Source organism: Sinocyclocheilus rhinocerous, unplaced genomic scaffold (assembly GCF_001515625.1).
Source record: "Sinocyclocheilus rhinocerous isolate Xijiao unplaced genomic scaffold, SAMN03320098_v1.1 scaffold1256, whole genome shotgun sequence".
Taxonomy (NCBI): domain Eukaryota; kingdom Metazoa; phylum Chordata; class Actinopteri; order Cypriniformes; family Cyprinidae; genus Sinocyclocheilus; species Sinocyclocheilus rhinocerous.
The window spans coordinates 1422791-1436950 of NW_015646445.1; the positions used below are offsets into that span (position 1 = coordinate 1422791).

Genomic DNA, 14160 nt, shown 5'->3' on the forward strand with positions numbered 1-14160 from the left:
GAGGAGAGGAAAGGAAAGGAAAGGAAAGGAAAGGAAAGGAAAGGAATGGAATGGAATGGAAAGGAATGGAAGAGGAAGAGGAAGAGGAAAAAGAAATGGAAAAGAAAGAAAGGGATTGGAGCAGACAGAGGTGGAAAGGAGTAGGAAGGAAAAAGAGAGGAAAGGAAAAGAAAAGGAGAGAAAGCAAAAGAATAAGAGGAAAGGAGGAACAAGAAGGAAAGAAACGAGAGGAAGAAAAGAAAATGGAAAGGTTTGGAAGAAGGAAAGGCGCAGTAGAAGAGTAAGCAGAGAGGAAAGGAAAAGGATGAAAAGGAAGCAGAAGAGGAAAACGAAAAGTAAATGAAGAGAAAAAGGGAGAAACAGAGAAAAGAGAATGGAAAGGATTGGAAAAGAAAAGGAAAAACAGTTCCCATAGCCCTGCATCCGTTTCATGTTTCTGTATGATAATCATAGGGTGACTTTTCCAGTAAAAGTCTGATATCATTCTCTGTTTCTACTCAATTATTGTGTGATTAAAACAAAACCTGACAAGAAAAAACAAACAGCAAAATACTGTACAGCTCTGAAAACATGACCTTGCCTGTTTAAATTAACTACAGCTATGTACAGTTGGACAAACACTTGGGTTCACAAAGGCCCATTTGCATCAAGTCAAAAAGCACTGCAAGATATCAAAACAAATCAATGCATCTGAAGATGAAATTAAACATAACAGGAGTAAGACCGTCTATGCACTCTACACACTCTTGGTTAAAAATTCTGAATCAAACAGTATGAATTTTCACTAAAGACAATAGTTTTATCATTTTATACTTCCATATTGTTTTGTTACACTGGATTTTTGGGGCATATATTTACACTGAAACGTCAGCAATTGAAACTAGGTTCACTCACTGAATATATTCAAACCTAAACAAATAGAATGAATTATTTATGTTTTAGATAACCAGAACATGCACCTCTGTCCTTATCTCTGCCTCTGTAGGGTAATATTCACCAGGACATGCAATTCAATCATGCTTTTTTTTTTTTTTTTACAGTCTCCTTCATCGACGACCCATCAGACTCAGGACATCCAGAGGACATAACGCCTGAAATAGGAAAGCTTGGAGAGCTGGGTGGTATGGCACTATACACATTACATGTGTAACAATAAAAATGTTTATATTACAGTACAATTTTATATAGTTATAGGTGGGCAAGGCTACTTTGCTATTTACCCATGAGAAGAAATGCCAATGCGCAAGGATGAACTTCTTATTTACTTATGAATAATCTTATATTTTGGTTTCCATCCATTAATTTTCAAAAATAGCAACTAAATAAAATAAAGTAAATTAATTGAAATAAAACAATTTATTAAAAATAAAAAAAATTTTTTTAAGTATTTAATTCGCTGGAAAATCCAATGATGATGATGATGATGATAATATTTAATTAGGCAAAGTATAAAACCATTTTCCCATTGGAATACCAAGAAAAATGACTACAAGTTTGTTTGTATCAGTTTGGTTAGTCACACTTGCAGTTAGCGCTAATGATCATGGAAATGATTTTGTGCTGTCAGTTTTCTGGCAAGATACAGCAGAGCAAACTATTTTTTTCTATTAAAACCATGAGTAACAGATTTTTAAAGGTCATCACAGTTTAAATAAAGCAAATAATAAGCTTCAGTTAAGAAACCCACCATGTTTACACATTTATCTTTCACAAACAAAGAAGGGCAAGGGCATTCAACAACAAAACCAAAGAAAACCTTACAGCATCTGGAAAGATTTTGGTATTTCGAATCGCTGGTGAACGCTGGGTCATGTGGAGTAAATCAGAACAGCTCAGTCTGAATGACCACAAGGCCAAAGCAAACACAAAAAAAACACTGAGATTTGGTGGGAAAAGGAAAGAGTTTATTCCATTCCACCATACTCATCTAAACCACCTGCATCTGGTCAAGAAACATGTCCAAAGATCTGGCAACCAGCTGACGCTCACTATCCACTGTTCCTCATTATCCACTACTGAATCCAACATAACATAAAAAACAACAAACACATCCATGTTACAAGAGCGTGTGGGCATGATAAGTTACAATGACTTGAAATCAGCAGGGAATTACACTATAACGGAAATGAGAACTACAAAATAGAGAACATTAAAAAAAAGAGCTATAAGCTCAAAGAATAATGAAGAAGTCTGTCCTAAAGAATATATATCAATAGTTCAGAGGAGTTAGCCTAATCTGCCTTTTAGCAGCCACAGCAGGAGACGCCAAAGAAATTAAATATCGATCAAATGACACACTGGCTTCCTTGGAATAAAAGAGAAGACAACGATGGGCAGAATGTGTGTTCAGGTCTTTTAATGCAGTTTTAGCTGTTTTGAGAATGTAGTTGTGGTGGCTTAATGGGAGAGTTGAACCAAATACAAAAATTGTATCATCATTTGTGTGCTATATACACAGACTTTAGGCAAATTAGTGTTAGAACGCAATTTAAGGCTGGGCGATATAGCTAAAAAAATGTATAAACGAAATAATGTTTCATATCGTTCGGTTTTGATAATTATTGACATTTTTAGAACCTTTTTTAAAACAAAGAGCAATAGAAAAACATGTTTAAATTTAACCACTGTATTTTTTAATTAACCCAATTTATTGAGACAAACAACAAATATATTTTGTTTTAACAGTCAAACACACAATAAAAAATGTAACAAATATCTAATTTATAATGTTTTATATGCAGATTAAATAGGTCTTAAGGAAACTTTTGGCTTGTCTGCCGAGGCAACAGGAGGGCGCAATGAGCAAAATAATGCAGCGCATTAAATTGTCAATGCAAGGAAGTATAAAAAAACGTGCATTACGTCTAAATTAACTCATATAAATCAAATATAATTTCGTAAATTACATAAACAATTATGAACAAAACAGCATCATGTATTTATGCATTGCTTAATACAAAGAGCCGAATCGCCCATCGCGAAGATTGCATTTAAAAACACACGAGACGCAGTGAAAAGGAAAAAACCTCCACAAATTCGCGACGTGTTTTCTAAAAGTTTAAACTGTTTTAACTTTGCATGGCTACATTGTGTGAGACGCGAGTGCAGCAGTCATATTTGTCCGTCTAAAAAATGCGCTGAATATGCGTTTTGTGTGAATGGCTTGGTTTCGGTTTTCGCCTAATCAAGATCTTCTCTGCATTGAGCCTCTATATTTCTCTAATATTTTGAATGCATAACACAGCAGCGGCGCGTCTCGTGGGCTAGACTAACAAAACATTAAAATGCAACAACTTCACTTACATCATTATCACCGCATCTCGCACGCCACTGATGACGCTCCCTCGCATTCCTAACATGCAAATGTTAATTTTAAATTTGACTAATATAAATTTTTTTTTATTTACAATCTCCATCACAGGCAGGCACAGCACTCAATTCAGCATGTGTTCGTGTTTGTGTGTGCTGTCTGTGTCACACATAGCACGTGCCTATATCGTGTGCTACATCGAACATTTTTTCTATCGATATCGAAGAAGGTGTACCGTCGATAAATATCGATACCGTTTTATTCTGCCTAATATCTGTATATAATGAATCATGACATGTTTATTTAAAGATTTTCTGATTAAGTTCAAAAGTTTATTTGAGTGTAAAAAAATGCGTATGTGTGTCTCTATATAAATGTAATTACTACTGGTTGTATATGAAATGTACATTCTCTCATCATTCTCTCTTTCTGTAGTAGTCAACAAGTAGTAATTGCATTACATTAATTGCTGTGCTTTGACAAGAAAACATTGCTTCTAGCGCAATTCCATAAAAGCGCTGATGGGAGGGGGAAATTCTGCGGGAGATTTACTAACAATGCGCACATTAAAGAACACAGACGCAACATCTCATTTCAATAATAACCAGCGCAAACTACCACCTGCTTCAAGACATGCAAGCTGAATTGCGGACATTATTCAAGTCTTCAGCGTCACATGATCCTTCAGAAATATGATTATTTGCTGGTCAAGAAACTGCTGGTCTTATTATTATCAATGTTGAAAACGGTTGTGCTGCCTAATATCTGTATATAATGAATCATGACATGTTTATTTCAAGATTTTCTGATTAAGTTCAAAAGTTTATTTGAGTGTAAAAAATGTGTATGTGTGTCTCTATATAAATGTAATTACTACTGGTTGTATATGAAATGTACATTCTCTCTTTCTGTAGTAGTCAACAAGTAGTAATTGCATTACATTAATTGCTGTGCTTTGACAAGAAAACATTGCTAAACATGATGTAAGTGGCTGTTAAGATGTGGCTCATGTAACATATACCTTGAGAAAAGCAGCATCACAGTTCTTTTTACAATAAAGAAGCACTGTAAAAAATCCAATTAACAAAATGTTGGAAGGGCAAAAATATTTAAGTTGAGCTAATTTTATTGCTTGGGCTTAGTTGAGAGGACATATTATATTAAGTCTACACAAATATATTAGAAAAACATTGAATGAACGGTTATTTTCAAATCCAGTCAACAATTAGCAAAGGCAATTAGCAATTAGGCTATGTTAAATGTATGTCAAATTCACGCGTCAGGTAAGTGGAACTGAATTTGTACTTAGACTGAATTTATCAATACTTGTATATTAAAAAAAGATGTAAACATTATTTAAAACGTATTCATTTATACATATATAAAAACATTGAATAAGCGTTGTATGAATATGTCTGAGGGCAATGAGCTGTTTAAGTGAAGGGAACGTGGTCTTCCTTCTCGTTTAATCAATAAAACACTTAATGTCAAAAGCTGTGTTACTATAATGAATTTTAGGTTTAATTTTGGCGTGTTGTATGATATTTTTGTGTTTCCGTGACGTTAAAAGATGGGAAGAGATTGCGCTGTCTCTTTCTTTTATAAACCAATGCTTACTACGACGAAACGTGTAATGTAAACCACATTAATACGATTATTTGAAGTTAACATGGGCGTGTTGAATGGGTTTTTGCGAGAAGAGTTCGTCGTTCCGAACGAGAATAAACAACTGAATCCTTTCACAGGGCTGTTATCAAAGCAGACTGCGTCTCAGTCAGTTCCCTAGGTAGTGAATCACTAGATCGTGCACACGAGTCCCTGCACTGTTAAAGAGACCATGGCTTAGTAAACATTGGGACAATTGATCAATTAATTTGTAAAACGTCACCACTGGTATTTATCAATAACAGACAGGCATATTTTGATATTATTTTAATGCTGTTTAAGGTAGACTTATAATATGAAATGTGCATGTTCTGTTACAAATCCTTGCAACTAGAACAGTCAACATCAATGCTCCCTGTTTTGTGCGATGGATTGAGATTTTTTTGTGTGCCAAAAAAATGGTTGCAACTTCTGTTTCATCACAAATGTAATTAACTGGTATTACATTTTAAAAGGCATCATTTCATTTCTTGAGATAAATTGTACTTTATTTCTCCATCAGGGTGTGGCCAAAGGTTGCATTGGTGCTTTCTCATCATTGCAAGTTTTCAGATGCTGGCCAGTCACTTCTTCCAAGTCTCCAAACACTGCCATGTGACCAGACTCCACTGCAACTACACAGTGTGTCTGTACTGTCAACACTAAGACTTAAGGTAATATGTGTAAAAGCTTAGAGTGTTTACTACAATTAAAATGTGCTTTATTGTTCTCAGTGGCATCTACGCTAATATTAGACTGTCTCATTCTTATTTCGAAGTCACCGTAGCCACCAGATCCAGTCTGTATCCAGATCAGATGGTACCACAGTAACCAGACCAGTCCTCTGCACAATCTGGCCTGTGTTGCAGCCTGCAATTAAACTGCTGGATTCGTCTGGCCAGAGAAGAACGATGGAGTTTTGGTTCCTTCGCCGCACGATTTTTCTGTTTAATACTGTAAAGCTGCTTTGATGCAATCTGTAGTGTAAAAAGCACTATGTAAATACAGTGACTGGACTTTACTTGACTCAGTTCAGCTGAACTGTAGCTTTCTGACTTCTGCCTCATTTTAAAGATGTAATTGTGAAAAGTAGTAATATTTGTAAATGTTTGTTTGCAAACATTTTGTTTAACTTGTTTAGTCTTTTTTAAGTTCATTAAACAAATGTTTAAAATACATTTTGCAGTTGTATTACAAATGTAATGTTTGACAACTGGAGCACTTTAAAGGGATAGTTCACCCAAAAATGGAAATTTGCTGTTATTTTATTGACCCTCAGGCCAATGTTTTCAAAGACTATGTTTTCACCTAAAAACACTTTCCTTTACTGTTCAATTGAAGAAAAAAAGTTAACTACATCTTGGATGGCTTGAGGGTGAGTCAATCAAATTTTCATTTTTGGGTGAACTATCCCTTTAAGCCTGCATGTTTAGTTTGTATGGCAAATGTTATAAATGCAGATTGTTATTAAATAAAGGCTATTATGTCTTGTGATGTGTGTGTTTTAGTGATTGATAGACACCAGGTAATAATTTTCTTAAACTCAATATAAAATATAATAACTAGTTATACAGCAATTTCTTAGGATGCCCAAATAATAAATCTTAGTTGAGGTAACATATGAAACACATGGAGTGAATGGTTAAATTTTAATTGACACAATTTGCTGTAGTTTTCTAAATGTTTGACCAATTAAATCATTTTAGTTGAATGGACTATAAAACTATTTCAGTAAAAGTTGAGCCAACTAAAAAATAACATTTCAGGCAACACTTTGAAGACAGAAATTGACTGAACGTAAAATTTCTGTGGAACTTGTTACTAAATAATAATTAGTTGAAACGGCTTGAAATGTTTTACAGTGTGAAGAAGATCTCATTTGTACGGCATCTGAGGTTTTCTCTGTGCTGTTGTGAACTTTACATCATCGTAATTGCACTAAATTTAAGTCAGAGCATAAAAACCAATGTTCAGAAATGTTCTGCTTGAAGGAAAACTGTTCAACATATTTTTTGATACAAGCAATAAATCACATGACTGGTACTTTACAATGCCTCAACTCTGCAATTTATCGGCTCTGCTGCTACACACGTCCTCAAAAAGCTGTCAAAACAACTACGAGAGCCCTCCATCACATCACTAATGTATTCCCAAAGAGTTCAGTGAAGTCAGAGCTGATACTTTGGTTAATGTGGCATAAAGACATCACAGCTGCATGTCTGTCGTGTCACACAAGACAGCTTTGATTCTGTAAGTCAACATGGCTTCATCAGTGGAGCACCTACACTCTTAAAAATAAAGGTGCTTAAAAGGTTCTTCACAGCGATGCCATAGAAGAACCATTTTTGGTTCCACAAAGAACCATTCAGTCAAAGGTTCTTTAAAGAACCATCTTTTTCTTACCTTTTTATAATCTGAAGAACCTTCTTTTGCCACAAAGAACCTTTTGTGAAACAGAAAGGTTCTTCAGATGTTAAAGGTTCTTTATGGAACCATTTAGACAAAAAGGTTCTTCTATAGCATCGTGAAGCACCTTTATTTTTAAGAGTGTACACAAGCATCTGACACTTCCTGTGCTCGGCGTAAGGGAGAAACAGCAATCCACATTTCAGCATTTCCACCAGCTTTCCTACATGCAGCCGTCAGCTACTGATCTTTGCCTCCTCAGCTATCCAGAGGAGAAAGACAGCGAGCGAGGGAGAGATGAATAGTGAATGGATGTTGGAAAAAGGCACACTGACTTATTTAAAATGGAGTGCAAGAATCTCTCCAAGTCCTACACTTCCAGAATTCCTCCGGCTGCAACCGTTGCCTATGACTTCCTAAAGAAATTCCACAGTCATGTTTTACAACCAGGAAATATCTCAAGGAAATGTGGTTCTATTCAAGATCGTATCTTATTTTAAAGACGACGTAAAGAAGATGTGAAATTCGCCTTCTCAAACACAGATTTAAGGTGCAGACAGTGAAAACAGCTGCTCATAACTGGAGTTACAGAGTTGAACAAATCTAAACTTTAGCATGTAACATGAAAGATACCTCAAACTGTGTGGTCAGATGAGGAGAACTGAACGAATACTTTCCTAAAAACCAGTCGAGAGAACTTACAGGAGGGAGACAAGTCATAAAATGCAATTATTTTATTACCGTAGAATATTAGATTATTAGTGGTCTATGTAATTATTTAATAATTTTAATTAAAAGGGTCATATGATGCGATTTCAATTTTTCCTTTCTCTTAAGAAGATCTGTAAAGTAGCAAAGATCTGTAAGAAGATCTTAAAAAGATCTGTAAAGTAGCAAAGACTAAAGTCTCAAATCCAAAGAGATATTCTTTATAAAGTTAAGAGTCAACCACGCCCTCCTAAAACGGCTCGTTCCCCCACATGTCTACGTCACTGTGTGGGAAGATTTGAATAACGCCGCCCAAATGTTCACGCAAAGAAAGAAGGCATAACTTTGATTCTCGCTGTAGTATTGTTGCTGCCACCGCCGCCATGTCGTGAAGACGCTGTGTGTTTCGTTACTACTGATTATTATAATATAATCATCCAATGTCCCCACTGGATGCAACAAATGCCTTGTTTATAATGGTTTTAGTGGTTTTGTCTCACACACGGCATCACAGTATGGTAAGGGGCGTAACATTTCCGCCACGTTTTTTTAACCTTAAACCACATAAACACATTGCATTACACCAAATACACAAAATAATGTTCTTTTTAGCAGCGTCATATGACCCCTTTAAAAATTAAAGCTGCAGTCTGTAACTTTTTTTGTGTTCAAAACTGACTCAATTAATATAATAAGCAAGTACATCATGAATCCATTTTCCAATATATATATATATATATGCATTTTCTACAACAGTGATGCAGGAACTATATACCGTACAAGTTTAATTTCTCATTTAACAGATCTCAGTTTATAAATCATTTAAAACTTCCTTGCTTTAACATTTTAACGCAAATATTGTTAGTGCTTGTCTTGTATCTCTTCAGTAAGCCACAATAAATGGCCATTAACTTTCTAGACCCCATTAAAGGTTTAACAGGATCTGCAGCTAATATCTTCCTTTTGAGGAAAGAGTGATCATACAGCTAGTTTAATACGTCTGCCAGTAGCCTTTGTATGGAAATACCCATCTGCATTATTGAACCGCCAGGACGCAGTGAGCTCCATTACGGTACCATAAATTATCGCCTCGCAACACATGATAAAATTACACTAAGTGGAAATGTGTTTTTATGCTATTTAAGGGATTTCCTGCTAGATGTGCACTAACTGCTGTTGCTTTGGTGAAAGCCAGTCCGCCAGAATCAATTAGTCTGCGGGAATATTCCCACCCAAGCAACCCACAAACTGGAAATCAAGCCAATATACTGCAGCTGATGGCCAAAACTGAGAGAAAGAGAGAGAGATTTGTAACAGCACTTCAGAAATATTTATCCGTGCTCGGAGGGCACAGATGCTGTAGATTTATGTGTATATGGTGAGCTGTTTCTGCACACGCTCAGATCGGTGGGATAAATCACTACGTTAGTGAGCAGAGTTAAATTGCATTGATTTAGCAGAGTGTTCGACACTGTTCTGGCAGTCTGTGCAAATAAATGGAGTTGTCAGCTCCTGCACATGGACACATGCATGAGCACACACACACACATCTTTAATTAAGTCACATTGAAAGCACAATTTACAGTGTCTTACACAGGCAAAAGCTCTCTGAACAGCAGAGAAGCAACTGTGTGCTCCGCTAAATATACCTACAAGTGATACATAAATTACCCACAGGCTTTAGGTGCTAGAACTAAGTATGAAACAGAAGTATGAGACACAAAAAAGCAATTAGCACTTTCTGTCAGTTTGCATGTTTCTCAGGGGTTAAAATGACCATATTAAAAAGGGCTGTCAACTGACTACAGGTAATTAACTGTATGATATGCCGATTAATTAATCAACTTAATCACATAATTGCATGCATCAATATTTGCTGAGAAAAGCGTCCATATGATTAGAGGCTGGGAATTAAAGTACCAGGAAGAAGAAAAAAAAACACAAAGTTGCTTATTGCTTTTCCATGTTTGAAGCAAGAGCAGTAAAATTACATCAGTATTGCACATATATTAAGATTTTTATTGTTATTTATATCTATATACACACACACTACTATAATCTACTAAAAAGTGGCTTTGGAAGTCAAGAGTTTTATTTCCACTGAATATCAATAAAGCTATCACTGGTCTTAATTTACATATAGAAATCAATAAAACTGCACTTAACTAGCATCAAATTGACAGCCCTAATATTCACTTTTTTTCCTTTGTGCAAATCATAAAGGTCTATTCACAACAAGTGTGATGCAATTCTGACAAATAATAATTAGTGGTTAACCAATATATCATCCAGGCCAATATACTGGCCAATATTTGGGATTTTTTTATTTATTTATCGGCATTGGCTGATACATTTTTCTGTTTGGCCAATGTGTCAGAAGAGTTCTTTATTTTGACAACACACAGGACTTTTATTTTGACAGTTCTGCTTTTATAGTTTTACATTGTGTGATATTATAGCCTATATATTGGCTTTATATTGGTCATTAGCCACCTTGCTTCCTAAGATATCGGCATTCAAAAAATACATGTCGGTCAACCACTAATGATAAAATTTGTTAATATGCACTCAAATGTTTCATGCCAATTGCTATATTCTGATAAAATCAATCAATCAATCAATAAATAAACAAAATAATAATAAAAAAAAACACAATGCAAAAACTTCAGGGCTTAACAATACAAACTGCTTGTAAATAAATAAATAAATAACTTAAATAATTAAGTGAAACGGATCTCTTTGTTTGTTGTATGATGATATTTTGGACCGGACAATTTTTCTGCTCAACTGAAAATGAAACTTGCCGAACATATATGGACTCGGTGTGAATGAACTTTCAAAACAGCAGTGAGAAGTGAATGTTGTTCAGGTCTCTGAGGTTGCCCTCATTAGTAAATCAAGCTGCTCAGAGGACAGCAAAGAGGAGTTCTGTCTGTTCCTCTCTCTTTCCCTCTATCTGCACCTCTCTGTGTAAGTGACCAAGCTAGAGGCTGGTTGTTCCAAGTCATTAAAACGCATCCACAGACCCGAGAAGGCCCAGAGATTTGGCTCATTACTTCGATTCCCCATGGAGCTCTGCAGGAGAATCTCCATCTTAAAACACTACCTCCATTCGGGCCTAGTGCCCTGACTCTCCCCGTCTCATCTGAATCGGTTCCTCTAGTTACTGCCATAGCCTGTCCCTGACTCTCAGCCTCACACAAGAGCTTTGATTTAACATCCGGCCCCTGAAAACCAGAGACGGGGAACTTAAAGTCAACTCCATCCACTGATTTACCAACATCACGTAAAAAGCAGAATCTGTGCAGGATAACAGGTTAGATAGTCTAGACTCTAGAGGCTGTGCATTACACTAACTTCACCAGAAAGTTGCTTATTGCTTTTACGTATGCATGACTTGTGTAATCACAGAACTGTACTATACATTTCTGCCATGACACACTACTTTGACACAGTCACCTCTGAAAATGTAGTAATGTAGGAACATTCATTTTCTGTAAAGCGGTTTTGAAACAACATGTGTTAAATAAACAAATGTGAATTGAATGGAATGAACATATTTTGAATAACAACACATCAATATTGCTTATCTATTATGATTATTATTTACATCGGAGTACACACATTCCACTATAATGGGTTGGACCAAGTAAAAGAAGCAAGATAGTGAAAAAGATATATACAGAACAATATACAGAATGATAGATAGAACTATAGACAGAATGATTGATAGATAAAATGACAGAACGACAGACTGATTGAACAATAGACAGAATGATAGATAGAGTGATAGGACAATAGATAGAATGGGAGAATGACATACAGAACTAAGACAGACAGATAGATATACAGACAGATAGATTTTAATCAATTAAATATTTTCTCTTCTGTACTTGCCTTAAAAATAAGCATTTATGATCCTAAAAACACTACTTGAGATCTAAATAAAAGATTACATCCAAGAAGTTTATCTTTTTCATAATTTTCAAAAGTATGTATTTTATGAAAACATTAAAAGCATCTTCATGAACAGGAATCTATTTATTTTATTCTACTCATTACAACAGAAATCACTTCAGACTACCCTGTCAACCACTTTAAAAACGTGAGGATTCCCAAACTGGCAATTTAATACATTTAATAAACTCCACTCATCTTTTTAATAAACGGCAAGGTGTCATTTACTGCAGCAGAACCAGATGGAACATTTCCTACTCGCAGCTGATGGCTCCGGTGGGACAGGCCTTGTTACCATCACATCTCAAACGCCAGATTGATTCTTACATTCACGCAGTTCTTTACTCTTCATTTATATCTTTACTGTTGTGTATCCAGAAATAAAAACCTGTCAAAAAACCCTGAAGACTAAAGGGAAGCAAATTGAACGTTTTTTTAAAAGTCAGAGTTATCACTTTCCTGAACTGCACATTTTGAATGCATTTTTCTTCTCTGCCACATCCAGCTCAGGTCTTGAAGCCTCTACTAATTACTCTTCTTACACAAATGTACTGTTTCTTTAAGAGGAATCAGAGCACTGGGCAAATTTAGCCCCATGCTTGGCTTGAGTTGAACAGCCCAGTTTGGCATCCTCCAGTGACTCGATAACTGCTTCCTGCTGCACTTCGCTTGCTTCCTGCTGCGAGGTTCTTGGGAGTGAGGACTGACTGAGCTCAGAGGAAAATGACAGTGACACTGCAAAACAATCTGGCCTAAAAAAACAAGGTCAGATTTTAGGGCTATTACTGTCAAACTGCCTAAGCCTTATATAACTGCACTCATCCTTAGTGAAACCCATGATCTGGTGTTTGGAGAGTCAGTTCTCCTGAACGCACTTCAAGGTTAGTCTTCACATTGCTAATCATTCATGCGGCGATGCCTGTCACTCAACTAAAGCTGTAAACTATACAGGGAACTGTGTCAGTTGCTACATTACTATAATATTAAAGGTTACAATTATTAATTCAATTCAATTGCTATTTGAGTTGCATATAAGCATTTAAATTGAACAAAGAGGTTATATATTTAATGACGTAATTATGTTCCTACTCGATTTTGTTGTTGAAATAAAAAGCATTTACACAGTGGCTGTCATAAAAACTTGTGCTCATGACAGATTCATTCAAACATACACTTAAGTAATATAAACATCACAAACAGGTAAAAATATAGATCTCTAGATTTTTTTTTTCCCGAGCTAACTAAAGCGGCTTTTCTGAGGTAAATGTAATGTTACGTGACATTTTTAACAAGCTGTTTTTTGAAGTCTCTCCGCAGTTGCTACACTGATTGAGCGATTAGCAGTATTCATTTTGACAGCAAATTTTGATTTAGTTTTAGTCATAGTCTTTTGACTAAAATACCATTTAGTTTTAGTCATATTTTAGTCATCTGAATTGTTTTTAGTTTTAGTCTAGTTTTAGTCGACTAAATCTACAGTAAATTTAGTCGGCTAAAATCTAATGGGTTTAGTTACAGTGCATTTATGAAGCATTTCTCTAAAATTTCCAAACTCATTATATAGGTTTGATATTAAGGTTTGATATTAAGGTTTTATCATGATAGACACCGATTTAACTGCGGTGACACACAACATGCCTTTATGTTAAAATTAAATAAAACCACTTCAAAGACATGGTCTTCTTATTAATGAAATACCAATGGTTATATAGGCTAATTATGCATTCTTTATAGCAAATTGTTTACCATATTCTTCATTCTTTCAAGCAGACATATTTATTTCTATAAATAAATTTAGATTAATCTTTAGGGCTACTAAAGTTTTTCAGTCAAGAGCAGTGAGTGATTTTCTGTCTTTCTTTTGTTGCTTGATTAACATCAATGACTCGGACAATAGCAACTAAACTGCTGTCCCTTTAAAACCGAATGCACAGCTGCAAAGGATGCAATGTACTGATACACGTTCACTTAAGACATAATCAACTGTGTTTACGTGAATACTCGTCAAAACGGACAATTCAACATCATTTTGTGTGTAATTCTCCGTTCATGCGACGCTAAGGTGAACTCGCGCACTGTGAGACATGCTTTCTATGTGTATGCTTCAGTGTCTGCGCTCAGAAAACCGAACCGAA

At 35.5% G+C, this 14160-nt stretch overlaps 1 protein-coding gene across 1 annotated transcript in view; it reads right to left on the minus strand.

The window, feature by feature from the left end:
• The window catches only part of LOC107707821 (fibrosin-1-like protein), a gene marked incomplete at its 3' end in the record, with an annotated part of 343126 nt that overhangs the window by 261707 nt on the left and 67259 nt on the right, over positions 1-14160 (minus strand). The window lies entirely within an intron of this gene.